Consider the following 15,118-nt stretch of genomic DNA (forward strand, 5'->3'; position numbering starts at 1 on the left):
ATCTGCATTCAGTCTTTTTGGGGACTACTTTTCAAGGAATAAATTACCTTGCATTTCAGGCTAATAATTGTTAATATTATAAACGCTAGAATAGAACTGACTAGAGACATGCACCACCAAGTGAAAGCGCTGGGTAGATTTCACCAGCACAGGGTGTGTTGAGTGAGAAATCAAGTCATTTCTTTTAACCTTATCTAGGAAATGCACTCACCATACAGAGAGTGAAACACTAACTCTCTAGAAAACAATGACCTGATCTTCACACATCCTCATGACCTTGTTTTGAAATTAAACACTATACTAGATTACCACACACACACGGATGGAACATTTGAACATTACAGCTCAGTAAAAGTGACAGTTGGCATTTACACACAGCTGTGTAAACCTCACTTCCTTCTCATCATCCCTGCTACTTGCTGTTATGGCAATCCATGCTAAGGTGAACTGTGAATGAATGGTAAACTAATATGCCTTTGTGATGTTGTCAGATTAAGTCTTTGCGTTTTACACCGGCTTGGCTGTGGCGTGCTTCTGCTGTACAAAACTGCTGAATGCCACAGTAAGGACTGTAGTAGGAGGGAGGGATATCATAAACCTGTCCTGATGTCTGTGTCTGTTTGCCTGTCTGTCTCTGCATCTCAGAGGTTCTGTCTATCTGTTCGTGACACCGACTCTCACACTGTGGTTGGTTGTAGCGATCAGCAGAGGCCTGCTCTGTGCTAAAGGTTCCACTCCATTATCCTGCTGATGCTGAGATACTGGGAGCAACTCCATGACCTGACATATCAAGTCTAAAACTCCAGTATCCTGCCCTACTGCAGCTACTACAAGCTCCCTTCTAGTCTGTTGTTCATATTATTTTGGAAGCACTTCACATTACAGCACGGAATAAAGCGGAAATGGAATGGTAACTAGTTAAAGTTACTCACAAACCAAACCAATATTTGCCCAGATACAGGATGCTACAGATCAGTATAACTGTATTGTTTCAGAGACATCACATACTAGAGGGGTGATAATATTACAAAAACAACATTGCAGTGTTTCCCCTAAAATTCCCCAAATGTCTTGGCATGGGTCCCCCCAATTGATTTTGTTATAACGTTTGAGTCACTCAGATAAACTATACAGTGGGGCAAAAAAGTATTTAGTCAGCCACCAATTGTGCAAGTTCTCCTACTTAAAAAGATGAGAGGCCTGTAATTTCCATCATAGGTACACTTCAACTATGACAGACAAAATTATTTTTTTAAATCCAGAAAATCACATTATAGGATTTTTTATGAATTTATTTGCAAATTATGGTGGAAAATAAGTATTTGGTCAATAACAAAAGTTTATCTCAATACTTTCCGAACCTATATACATCCTACAGATCCGGTATGCTTTACATTGTTTATCTTGTTATTAGTCCCACCCTTCAGTTCCATTCAACCCTCCCATCTGTCTCTCATCATCATCAACTTCAGGATTTCTACTTGCCATATATCCTTCAACTGTGCTGTTTCACAAAATAACTGAACCTTCCTATTCCAATAGCTTCTACAGATTGTAAATTAAAAATAAACATTTTTGCCAAAATAATTATTATATTATTGATTGATTGACTATGGCTTTTCAAATCACCCAGTATTGCTATCTGTAGTGTTAGTTCTAGGCAAATGTTGCAATTCTTCAGCCATTCCTGGACTTGTGACCAAAAATGAGCTACATATGGACAATACCAAAATAAATGATCTAATGACTCTGCCTCCTCACAGCAGATTCTGCAGAGCTGGGAAGATTGTATCCCCCATATATATAACATTCTTATAGTTGCAAGAATTTTGTATGGTAATTTATATTGAAAAATTAGAAGTTTTGAATCCGGCGTTGTTTTGCGTATCAATTCATAAACCATGTGCCATGGAATGGGTACATCAAAAATCTCTTCCCAACTATTTTGCAATTTATATGGCACAGCGGTCAGTTTTTTTTGGTCCTTAAATGATATTGGTATATGTTTTTATTTATCACACTTTTCTTTAACCATTTATGTTCTTTAATACAGGGCCGACATACAAGTTCCTTACTTTTTTCCCCTTCTACTTACCTCTTCCATTTTTATGGTAATGCTGCAATTAATTTGTTGTAATTTTGGGTAGAGCAGACATTTCCATATGTCTTTGTTAGCTGCATGTGTGACATAACTCCACCAGTCCTATTTATGATATCATTCACTACAATTATACCTTTTTAAAAAATGTCTTCGATAAATATTTTTTTTAATCAAATAGTATATTTGAATTTAACCACAATATTTGCTGTACTATTTGTTCCGTCCTTTCAGGTGGATTAAACTGAAATTGCAACCAACTTTCTAAGGCTTGTTTAAAAAATAAAGATATTTCGGAGATTATTTCCTTTTCAAAAAACCGAAAGTGAGCAGGTGTGATCTGAATAAGGGGGAAAAGGCCCTTCCTGAATATAGGATGAGACATGAGAACCAGTTTGGATTTAAGTATAACTTTTGTATGACTGATGCCTTTAGTGAGAGGTCTAATGCTTTAATATTTAATCATTTCTGCCCACCGAATTCATATTCGTTATATAAATAGGCCCTTGTAATTTTATCTGGTTTTCCGTTCCAAATAAAATTGAATATTTTTTGTTCATATCGTTTAAAAAGCAGGTCACGAGGTGAAGGCAAAACCATAAGCAAATAGGTCAACTGTGATATAACTAAGGAGTTAATCAGGGTGATTTTTCCACAAATAGACAGGTATTTTCCTTTCCAAGGTAGCAAGATCTTATCTATTTTTGCTAACTTTCTATAAAATATTATTGGAGTGAGAATTTCTTTCTTTTGGGATTTGTATACCGAGTATGTCCACATCTCCGTCAGACCATTTAATTGGAAAACTACATGGTAATGTAAAGTGTGCATTTTTTAGTGATCCAATATGTAATATGGTCCATTTATCATAATTTGGTTTTAATCCAGAGAGGATAGCAAAAGTATCTAGATCCTCCAAGAGGGCGTCGGGAGACTCCAATTGTGGTTTTAAGAGAAAACATGAATCATCAGCGAACAATGACACCTTCGTTTTTAAGTCCCGGAATTCCAATCCCTTAATATTATTGTTTGATCTAATCTTTGCAGCTAACATTTCGATGGCAATAATAAATAGATATGCCGATAGTGGACAACCTTGTTTTACTCCTCTAGATTAAAACTTTCGGAGATGTAGCCATTATTTACTATTTTACACCTAGGGTTACTATACATAACCATAACCCATTTTATAAGAGATTCCCCAAAATTGAAATATTCTAGGCATTTATATATAAACTGCAGTCGTACTTTATCAAAAGCCTTTTTGAAATCAGCTATGAAAACCAGGCCTGGTGTCCCCGATATTTCATAGTGATCTATTGTTTCCAGTACTTGTCTTATATTATCTCCAATGTATCGTCCATGTTAAAAACCTGTCTGATTAGGATGAATAATATCTGACAATACTTTTAAAATTCTATGTGCCAAGCATTTTGCTAGGATTTTTGCATCACAACACTGAAGTGTAAGAGGTCTCCATTTTTTTTAATGGACTGGATCTTTATATGTACCACTTGGGTCCTGTTTCAGTAATAATGATATCAGACCTTCTTGTTGCGTGTCTAATAATCTACCATTTATATAGGAGTGGTTAAAACAAGCCAATAATGGTCCTTTGAGTATACCAAAAAACTTTTGTATACTTCCACTGGTATGCCATCCAGCCCTGGAGTTTTCCCATCCTTAAATGCCCCAATTGCCTCAAGCAGTTCCTCCTCTGTAATTTGGCCTTCACATGAGTGAACAGCTTTGGAATTAATTGGAACACCGACTGCGAGCCAGGCTTAATCGCCCAGCATCATTGCCCGACTTCACTAATGCTTTTGTGGCTGAATGGAAGCAAGTAGAAAGTCCCCGCAGCAATGTTCCAACATCTAGTGGAAACTCTTCCTAGAAGAGTGGAGGCTGTTATAGCACCAAAAGGGGGACAAACTCTATAATAATGCCCATGATTTGTAATGAGATGTTTGACAAGCTTTTGGTCATGAAGTGTAGCATAAGAACACAACACAAGCCATGGCAAAATGTGTAGAATTGCAGGAAAGTAGCTTAATTAAACTGTAAAATGCTTTCTTTTCCCCATAGCAAAATGTCTAGAATTGCGACATTTTGTTTCTGCTGCCATGGGAGGGCCTCTATAAATGTTGGCCGGAGAAGGCGCTGTTGGCCACGCCCCCCCACATCTATTTCTCCACCTAGTCAGGTGAACAGGGCCTTGCCCTTTATTATGATAAACAAGCCCGGGCAACCATTTCACCAGAGCGGCTGTCTTGGTTGCACTTGTTTTCTAAGATCACTGGTGTCTGGTAATGTACAGGAAGGATTCACCTCAGTTCACTCTCTCTGGGAGTATAATTAACATCACCTCTCTATTGGCCCATTCCAGTGTGTGTGGCAAACAATCCAGACCTTTTCTATAACCCCAGAGGGAGGTTTCATGTGGTGTTAATATAGAGCTGAATGAACACACAATCAACTGGTGACACAATGTACTGGGGCTATTGTACCAAAGTGGTACAGGTGTAATAGTAATAGGTCAGATGGTTTATTTTTGACGCCACACTAACTATACTGGTCCCAGATCAGTTTCGATCAGTGCCCCCCGAAAAGAGGATCTGGTTGGTTCATCTACTTTGGGAAAGTGAGGCTTAAACCAATCCCATGGACATACCGTGTATTGTTTATGTGTGCATTTTCTGTTAATGCCTAGGCAGATGCAATGGCATCCGGGGTTATGTTGGTGTACAGTGTTAAATCTGTTTGTAATCCATTTGAGGTTAACGCAGCAATGCTGGTGATCCTTTTAATCTGTATCTTATTGAATCACAGACCTGATCAGGGTCAGATCTAGCCCCCCTCCGACAATACACTCACTACCATTGCAGAATAAATTATTAATCACATTGCATTGCTTTGCAATTCCATTGGAGGGAGGATGGTGGAAGTGTGTATTTTAAAGCCGTGTTCCCCTTGGTATTCATGGAAACGTGATTATCAGGAGGGCGCTTATTGCCTACACTAGGAATTCAGGAAGCAATTCTTCTTCTAAATGTGGTTGTGTTTAGGGAACTTGGGTAGTCTGAGGGAGCTTCACCGGATGATATGATATTAGCTTATTAGCCCAAATGTGTCTGTTCTTCATTCAAGCTTACCATCAAAGCAACTTATCCATTAGATTCATCTCGATACTAGATAACATCTGCTGTACAGGGCCATGGACTGAAATAATACATTTTGTCCCGAACCTGCCTGCACGGGCCACTCTGTGCAGGTAGGTGTCGGAATCCTCGGGCATGTCGTAGTTGAAGACGATGTTGACGCGCTCAATGTCCATCCCTCGGCCAAACAGGTTGGTGGCCACCAGGATCCGCCTTTGGAAGTCCTTGAACTGCTGGTACCGGGAAAGCCTGGGGGAGGAAGGGGGGCACCCATAGATTTAGAATAAGTAGAACAGGCATTATACATCCTGCTTCACTCCTGTGGGTACACTGAAACTGTGACCCACAAACATGTTGTCTGAGAGAAAGTTCTTGTTAAGTCGATCTGGATAACAGCTTCTGCTACATGACTATTATAGAAAATGTGCAAGTAAATGAGATTCTCAATTTGATTGTGCAACTCCTCATTCCTCTCCTTTTGAAAAAAAGTCAACAGTAACTGAGGAGAGGAGGAAATGTGCTTGTATGAAATTAGACTCCATTCACACATAATGCAGATGACATTTACAGGGGTGGAATCCCAAATTAAAATGTGTAAAGTAATAAAAGACATTTAGCTAGACATTGTATGGGTAAAAACGATATGCTACTTATCGTTTTAAATATGTGCATGCTTCTCAGAGTAAACAGCTGATTGAAAGGGGAGGGGTAGATCTCAACTTCAGCAAAGGACACGTATGCTTCCTCAGCAGGAGGCGAGGACACCGTTTGCCTAACTAACGAATTGACACTCCCTCAACCACTTATCGGTTTACGGATAAGAGGACGGAAAAGTCGAGGACATTCTTTTGTCCAAATCAGTAATTCCCAATGAAAGCCAAGACCCAATCCCAAATCTACCCCTAAACCCTATGCAGTTGTTAATATCTGAGATGACTTGAAGTGTAAGCAATATCCTAATATTGCTTATACCAATCAAAACTGCTCAGATTTTAACAAGTGCATAGACTGTAGGGATTAGCCAGTGATTTTGTCCTCTCCATCAGAACCCACCTCTCCTCCTGGGCCATGCCCCTGTGGATGGCGATTGCAGGGAAGTTCTGCTCCACCAGCAGCTGAGACAGAGCCACACAGCGCTGCACAGACTTCACAAAGATCACCACCTTCAGACAGGGGAGAAAATGGCAGCGAGACACCGAAGAGAAACATGGGGCACAAAACCCATGCTGCATCTGATATGGCACCCTGGCTTTACCCTGGTGAAATAAATGTACACTCTGAAGACGAAAAACACAGGGCATAAAACTCACAGGCAGAAACTTTGTCGGTGCATAGACTTAGTTCACTTGAATGAGTAAAATTGTATTTAAAAACGTGACTTTCAAATCCATGGACAAAATACATTCAACTCACTCAGATTAAAACTAAAATAAATTATGTTTTAGCATTCAATTCTCTGAAAACACCTCTGTCCGTATCTGGTTGAACTTGAGCACGTCGAGCAGATCGAAGAGCTTGCGGTTCTTCTCGCTATCCTTCAGCTTGCAGTAGTACTGCTGCAGGCCGTGCAACGTCAGCTTGGTCTCATGGTCCACAAACACCTCCATGGGCTGCAGGAGATATTCATTAAGCACCAAACAGAACACATGGAGGGACTACCAGGACTTCCAGTGCTAAACATTTTGCTAGTGTGCCCTAATGAATAAAACATGGGGAAAGTGTCACTCTTTGGGACAGTTTTATAAAACTAGCCACATTAAGTGAAAAACAGGAGTAAACCACATTCGGTGTGTTGGTGAATGGAGAACTACAAATGTGATTGTCAACATCAATTACAAGTACTAGAGCTGGATGGAACTTAATTTTTCAATATTCACAGCTTTAATGCCAGGACTGTTCCTCCCGAAAATGTCCAGAGCCCCAGACCCAGGTTAAGAGAGGGTCAACTCTGGCCACTTGTGAGACAGACAGTCACGAGCAGGCAAAGCTTAGATGTGCTAGACTGGAACTTTTTACATGAATATTAAGCCATATCCAAAATCCTTTTAAAAACAAAAAAGGGGGCAATCAGTAGTTTCTACATCAATTTTTAGACATTTAAAATGAAAAGAATAACAAATGCCCATGAGCTTAGTTCAACTTTCATACCCCACCAGAACCCAAAATACAAGCTTGTTTCATTCCAATGCTTGTAAACAAAGTAAACGCAAAAATAAACTATATAGTCTCAAAACATGGTCAAAATGATAATTCTGATATCATTGACGGTCAGTCCTTGCATATAGCTCTACAAATTTCAGAGTGGTTAAATTTCTCCAGACCTATCCCTCCAAAACAGGGGCGAAGAAGATGCTTCATTTATGATTGTACTGCCGATTGCCTATTCAAAGTGCAACTTAGGGAGATGGGTTCATCTGTGTGTGTGTGTGTGTGTGTGTGTGTGTGTGTGTGTGTGTGTGTGTGTGTGTGTGTGTGTGTGTGTGTGTGTGTGTGTGTGTGTGTGTGTGTGTGTGTGTGTGTGTGTGTGTGTGTGTGTGTGTGTGTGTGTGTGTGTGTGTGTGTGTGTGTGTGTGTGTGAAACTGCAACTTTAAGTTTCAGAACATGTACATAACCACGGGTTATAAGAAACCCTTCAACGTACATCCTGCATGAACTTGCGGCAGACAGGACGGATGGATCTCTTTGCTTAGGGTGGCGCTGAACATCATGCACTGCTTCTCGTGGGGTGTGAGCCTGAAGATGTCCTCAACATCACACCTCATGTCTGAGGGAGAGACGATAGGAAAAAATATGGCCGTCACAAAAAAGTCAACCCACTCAGCCTGAAATCTGAGGACTACATAAAATGTAAATACTTTCCTACGTTTTGGCTAAATCCTTACTTAAGTCATCTATCACATCCTGTTCCAAGATGACATTATTAGAAGTGCATTCTAAGTGGTATGCTAGTAGGTACATTGGAACACGTTTTCAATTGACCGTTCCTCTGTGACGTTTCAACTTACTCCTGCTCCCGTCACTCACATCTGGCATCAGCCCCCTGTCCTACTGTGGTCTGAATTTGTATCTTGTCACACTCATCCAGGACAAAGTGCTTCACGTTCTTCAGGTTGAGGGTCTTGTTGCGATGAGGGCCAGGCGTTCCCACCACAATGTGGGGGCAGTTCTTCTTCAGCGTGTCCTCGTCCTTCTTGATGGACAGGCCCCAGAAGAACACGGCTGCCTTGACGGTAGGCATGTACTTGGAGAAGCACTCATACTCTTTGCTGATCAGGAAGGCCAGCTCTCGTGTGTGGCACATCACCAGCACAGACACCTGGTAGACAGAGAGAGAGGTAGGGGAGAATGTTTAATACAGAACTCTCTGGACAGCAGAGAAACAAAAAGCACACAAGATTATGCAAAAGGATAGAACAGCAGTGTAAACAGTGAGATTAAAAGGAGAACAAATTCAGACTGCAATTGGCCCAGCGTCATTAGGGTTTGGCCGGGGTAGGCCATCATTGTAAAATAAAAATGTCTTCTTAACTGACTTGCCTAGTCCAAATAAAGGTTAAATAAAGTTGGCTATTAGACACTTTCTTATGCAAGTATCCCCAGATACAGATTAAGCCTATTCCTAAACTACAAAGCACTCAATGGATTCTCCATGGAAAGCTATTTTTAGTAAAGGAGGGTGGATGTAACAGCAAATCAGTTGTGATTCCACAATGTCATTATTCAACCATTCACCTGCCCGTCCACAGGCTCAATCTGCTGCAGGGTGGCCAGTACAAACACAGCAGTCTTGCCCATACCATACTTGGCCTGGCACAGGATGTCCATGCCCAGGATGGCCTGTGGGATGCACTCATGTTGGACTGAAAGACAGAAACGTAACTAGGGAAGTTAGTTAAGAACAAATTCTTATTTACAATGACGGCCTACCAAGAGGCCTCCTGCGGGGATTGGGGCCTGGGATTTAACATTAAAAAATATATATAGGACAAAACACACATCACTACATAAAGAGAGACTCAAGAAACATAGCAAGGCATCAACACATGACAACACAGCATGGTAGCAGCACAAAACATTGTACAAACATTGGGCACAGACAAAAGCACAAAGGGCAAGAAGGGTAGACAACACATCACACTGACAGTTGTGGCTGCTTTGTCCATGATTGAGTCTTTGAATGAAGAGATTGAGATAAAACTGTACAGTCACTAGGGGCAGAAAACTGAAGAGAGGAGCGACCCAGGGATGTTTGCGCTTTGGGGACCTTTAACAGAATGTTACTGGCAGAACAGGTGTTGTATGTGGAGTATGAGGGCTGCAGTAGATATCTCAGGTAGGGGAGGGGGAGTGAGGCCTAAGAGGGTTTTATAAACAAGCATCAACCAGTGGGTCTTGCGACAGGTATACAGAGATGACCAGTTTGAGTATGATGTGATGCTTGAAGGGGCATACATGTATAACACATAGTCAGAGTCCCAAATGACACCCTATATATTGTGGATTACTTTTGACCAGGGCCCAGTCACACACAGCGCTAGTTTTGAACAAAGCCCTATGGGCCCAGCTCAATAGTAGTACACTATGTCAGGAATAGGGTGCCATTTGACACAGACAGAATGGACAAAGTCAAAAACAGTCCTTGGTTGAAGGTGGGAAGTGCCTGTGAGGCTCACCTTCAGAGGGATGTTCAAAGCCACAGTCGACAATGGCGCGGAGCAGCTCCAGTTTGAGCAGGAAGTCTCGGAAGGCGGAGCTGTGGATGGAGACGTAAGAGCCCTTTACCTCCTTCTTGCCCGGAGGTGTGGCAACCTGAGGCTCCTCATCCTCTTCATAGTCCAACAGCTCGTTGTCAACGTCGTTCTCTGCCATTCTAGAGAAGGGGTACTTGCGTTAGTTGAAGCTAGGAAAGACTGGAGACTAGTTGGGGGGGTGGGCGCTGTATCAACAATACAGTAAATTCAGAAGGTTAATTGAAATGCCAATTCCATCATCTATGTACAATTCCTCACCATCTAACCTAAATTTTATATTACATGAGGATTCCAATTCTTGTCATTTCACTTTCTGAATTGAATCCTAGTGAAACATCACCGTCTAGCACAGGGTTGCCTCACTCTCCGCACAAACAATGGCAGCCACCTCCTCATTCAAACTTTGTAACAGCAAAGTGCAATAAAGGGAAATATGTTCCAAATGCAAGGTGAATATTCAGAAATAACGTTGGCTCAAATTAATAACGAGCAAGACATTTCTAGGGTCTAACTTGACCTAAAATGTAATTCTCGGAACCAACCTGCGACACACTGCTAGCAGCAGTTAACTGCTAACTGACACGACCGTGCTAGTACTAGCGTTAGCTTGACGTAATGCTAAATGTGTTAGTTAGCTAGCCAGATTGCACAAGGTTTTCGCAAAGATTTTAACAAAAATATACCCGAACATGGCTGCTATTTGTGAGCATTATGGAAAGAAAAATATGTTTCTTATTTACAATTGATGCAGATATTGAAATGACTCAATACTGCACATTTTTTATGCAATTAAAATCGGCTTCGAGTATCACTGCTAGCTCGGTTCACAGGGACAGTAAGCACGGTGCTCGTGTATTCGTGGCCACTATTGGTCCATTTTAAAGGCAATCTCACCAAACCGGCCTGAAAACGAACCGTCTAATTTAATGCCGATCTTGATTTTCAATATCTGCATCAAATGCCGATCTGGATTTCGCCAGCTGCCCTAAACTAAATTGTAGGCATAATTTCTTGTTTGACAACACTGGTATGAAAAAAGTACACTGATAGCCTTATTCAGCAATAATGTAAACATTTATGATTTCTGTCAATTATAGCTACGTATGACTAGGTTTCCTCATCCAGAAAAAAACTGAATTTAGATTAGATTTATAGGGTACAGTGAAATTCTTAAGATCTGAACTCCAACAGTGCAGGTCAAAAAGATAAGTGAATGAAACAATAATAAGAATATGTGTAACCGGTGCTATACTGCCCCGCTGTAACTGCGTTGTGTGTGGTTGATTGAGACTATAGACGTGGACTTTGGAGACCAGGTAGTTTTAATCAAGCAGAACTCACTCTCTGCATCCTGCATCTGCATCCAAAAGGAAATAAAACATTTGTAGAGCACATATGTTCTGAGAATCGTCGTTCTGAGAATCGTGCATCAAAATTATTTTCGAATACAAACATTAATAGTCTCTCCTTATTATACATAACATATTTTACAAAGATAAAACCACATACCTGCATCCAAAATGAAATAAAACATTTGTAGAGCACATATGTTCTGCGAATCGTGGCCACTTTCTACAGCAGATACACAATAGGAGGGACTGGGATCATTCGAGGAGCTAGCCATCGTTCACACATACAATAAATAGCCTGCTAATACCTTAGCTATTAACCACATGTTGAATTCAGAATGTTGATATCCTAAAAAGTACAATTACAAGTGCATCTTAACAATACCATCTACTTATGAGTAACCTCTAAATACACATCATTATTCATGAACAAAACACTGTGTGTATGACTTTGTACTGAAAATAATCAAACTTTTCTGAAGACATAAAAAGCGTGACTACCTCTCTCAGGATACAAAATGATTTGAGCACGCAGGGCAAAACGTAAGAACACACTCCACTTCAGCCAGGATGCAGTCATGCATAATAACAAATCAACACGACATACTAATAATATATGAACCTGGTGAAATTCACATAGTACTTTAACAACTGTTACATATGCATACTATATACATATTTATTTACAACATTTACAAACCAACAGCCTGCATTCATCCAGTTTGTAGAAATTATGATAGATATGTGACATGAAGCTATATTGGGCAATTTGAGCAAAGGCGTAACAATGACTGTCTTGGACAAATAGACATTTGGCTTAAAACATTTATTAATTCATGGGCAATATGTGTGCATGCCCTGATCATATCAGTTTACTACATCTGTCTTCCCTCACCAAAACCATCAATGATTTGATTTATTTGACTGTAATATATCAGTTATGGCCAACAGAGGGCAACATTTATCCATATAATACGATAAAACCTCACTGAACCTAATTTAATTGGGTTACATTGTAAACATTTTTCAGGTATCGTTTCTGATCAGAAACAATGCATTCATTTCCCGGAGTGGTCGCTCTGTGCTTTTGTAGTTGACGTCATAATGTAAGACGAGATATAGACGCCTATGACGTAAACGAACTCAAGAAAATGTTCAGAGCGCTACTTTTGCCTCAGTTGAGTTGATGCTTTGCAAAGGACAGTCATCCTCATGTTCAAATAAATCACTTTGAGTGGACAAAGAAGACATTCTGTGTGAGTACAGCATAACTGGCCAAGATGTTGTAAAAAAAATGTTTGAAATGTATTTTAAAATGTATTTGTTTATTTAAAAAAATGTCAGGTCCAATCTGAAGGGTGCCTGAAAGCACAATGGATAGAAATCATAAACCGTTGAGAAAAATGATTCTAAAAGTAAGTCTCATAAGTGATTTAAAAAAAAATGTTTGTTCATTCTGGGGCTATCCCTCTTGATATGTAATGAGGCTATCTTCTTGGTAGTATAACCTATATGCTGTAAAAACAGATTTATATGATTTATAGTTGGAAAAGTGGGCATAATTAATTCAGGGCTAAGGTTAAATGTATTTCCTTATGTTCATATACCCCAGGCTGGGACCCTCCAAGCTAGTGCTGGAGAGCAGGTCCTCCAGACAGACATCACTGACCATGATGGACTAAGGCTGCCAGCCCTGGTAGACTGCCCCATTGACAGCCCCCTAAAGGTAAGAAAACGTCTTATAGTTCTGTTGCAAAACGTCTGGTTGTAATGGAGACCAGTTGGTTGCAATCTAGTAATATGACGTGTTGAAAACCAGTTTACAACGCGATAATAAAGCCATTAAGACACATGGACCAGCTATTAAACTCAGCAAAAAAAGAAACGTCCCTTTTTCAGGACCATGTATTTTAAAGATCATTCGTAAAAATCCAAATATCTTCACAGATCTTCATTGTGAAGGGTTTTAACACTGTTTCCCATGCTTGTTCAATGAACCGTAAACAATTTATGAACATGCACCTGTGGAACGGTCGTTAAGAAACTAACAGCTTACAGACGGTAGGCAATTAAGGTCACAGTTGTGAAATCTTAGGACACTAAGAGGCCTTTCTACTGACTCTGAAAAACACCAAAAGAAAGATGCCCAGGGTCCCTGCTCATCTGCATGAACGTGTAAGGCCTAAGCCATCACACCTGCAGGACAAGGCATGCATCACACCTGCAGGACAAGTACAGGATGGCACAACAACTGCCCGAGTTACACCAGGAACGCACAATCCCTCCATCAGTGCTCAGACTGTCCGCAATAGGCTGAGTGAGACTGGACTGAGGGCTTGTAGGCCTGTTGTAAGGCAGCTCCTCACCAGACATCACCGGGCACAACGTCACCTATAGGCACAAACCCAACCGTCGCTGGACCAGACAGGACTGGCAAAAAGTGCTCTTTACTGACAAGTCACGGTTTTGTCTCACTAGGGGTTATGGTCGGATTTGCGTTTATCGTCGAAAGGAATGAGCATTACACCGAGGCCTGTACTCTGGAGCGGGATCGATTTGGAGGTGGAGGGTCCGTCAAGGTCTGGGGCGGTGTGTCACAGCATCATCGGACTGAGTTTGTAGTCATTGCAGGCAATCTCAACGCTGTGCGTTAAAGGGAAGACTGCCTCCTCCCTCATGTGGTACCCTTCCTCCAGGCTCATCGTGACATGACCCTCCAGCATGACAATGCCACCAGCCATACTGCTCGTTCTGTGCGTGATTTCCTGCAAGACAGGAATGTCAGTGTTCTGCCATGGCCAGCGAACAGCGCGGATTTCAATCCCATTGAGTATGTATGGGACCTGTTGGATCGGATTGTGAGGGCGAGGGCCATTCCCCTCAGAAATGTGCAGGAACTTGCAGGTGCCTTGGTGGAAGAGTGGGATAACATTTTCTTATTTAATTTTTTAAGAGTGGGTTAACATCTCAAGCAAGAACTGCCAAATTTAGTGCAGCCCATGAGGAGCAGATGCACTGCAGTACTTAATGCAGCTGGTTGCCACACCAGTTACTGACTGTTACTTTTGATTGACCCCTCCTTTGTTCAGGGACACATTATTCCATTTCTGTTAGTCACATGTCTGTGGAACTTGTTCAGTTTATGTCTCAGTTGATGAATCTTGTTATGTTCATACAAATATTTACACATTAAGTTTGCTGAAAATAAACGCAGTTGACAGTGAGAGGACGTTTCTTTTTTTTGCTGAGTTTAGTTAGAACTAATAGTTTTGGAATTCAGATTTGAATTCTGATTGTAATTCTAAGGTTATGGTTTATAGCTGGAAAAGTGAGCATAATAATGGAGGCCTTAAGTTCTATGTATTTCCTTATGTTCCTATACCCCAGGCTGGGACCCTCCAAGCTAGTGCTAGAGAGCAAGTGCTCCAGACAGATGTCCATTCGGCTGGCCATGATGGACTGTCCAAGATGGACTAAGCCTGCCAGCCCTGGTAGACTGCCTCCAGGATAGCCCTCGAAAGGCAGATGCCCATTCCGCTGGCCATGATGGACTTAGCCTGCCAGCCCTGGTAGACTGCCTCCAGGATAGCCCTCGAAAGGCAGATGTCCATTCCGCTGGCCATGATGGACTAAGCCTGCCAGCCCTGGTAGACTGCCTCCAGGATAGCCCTCGAAAGGCAGATGTCCATTCCGCTGGCCATGATGGACTAAGCCTGCCAGCCCTGGTAGACTGCCTCCAGGATAGACCCACCACGAAAGGT

At 41.3% G+C, this 15,118-nt stretch overlaps 1 pseudogene; it reads right to left on the reverse strand.

Annotated features, from left to right (window-relative positions):
* Positions 1–5,201: 5,201 nt before the first annotated feature.
* LOC124015702 lies at positions 5,202–13,337 on the reverse strand (annotated as a pseudogene).
* Between the last annotated feature and the right edge of the window lie 1,781 nt (positions 13,338–15,118).

The sequence above is a fragment of the Oncorhynchus gorbuscha genome, linkage group LG26, assembly GCF_021184085.1.
Source record: "Oncorhynchus gorbuscha isolate QuinsamMale2020 ecotype Even-year linkage group LG26, OgorEven_v1.0, whole genome shotgun sequence".
NCBI classification, from domain to species: domain Eukaryota; kingdom Metazoa; phylum Chordata; class Actinopteri; order Salmoniformes; family Salmonidae; genus Oncorhynchus; species Oncorhynchus gorbuscha.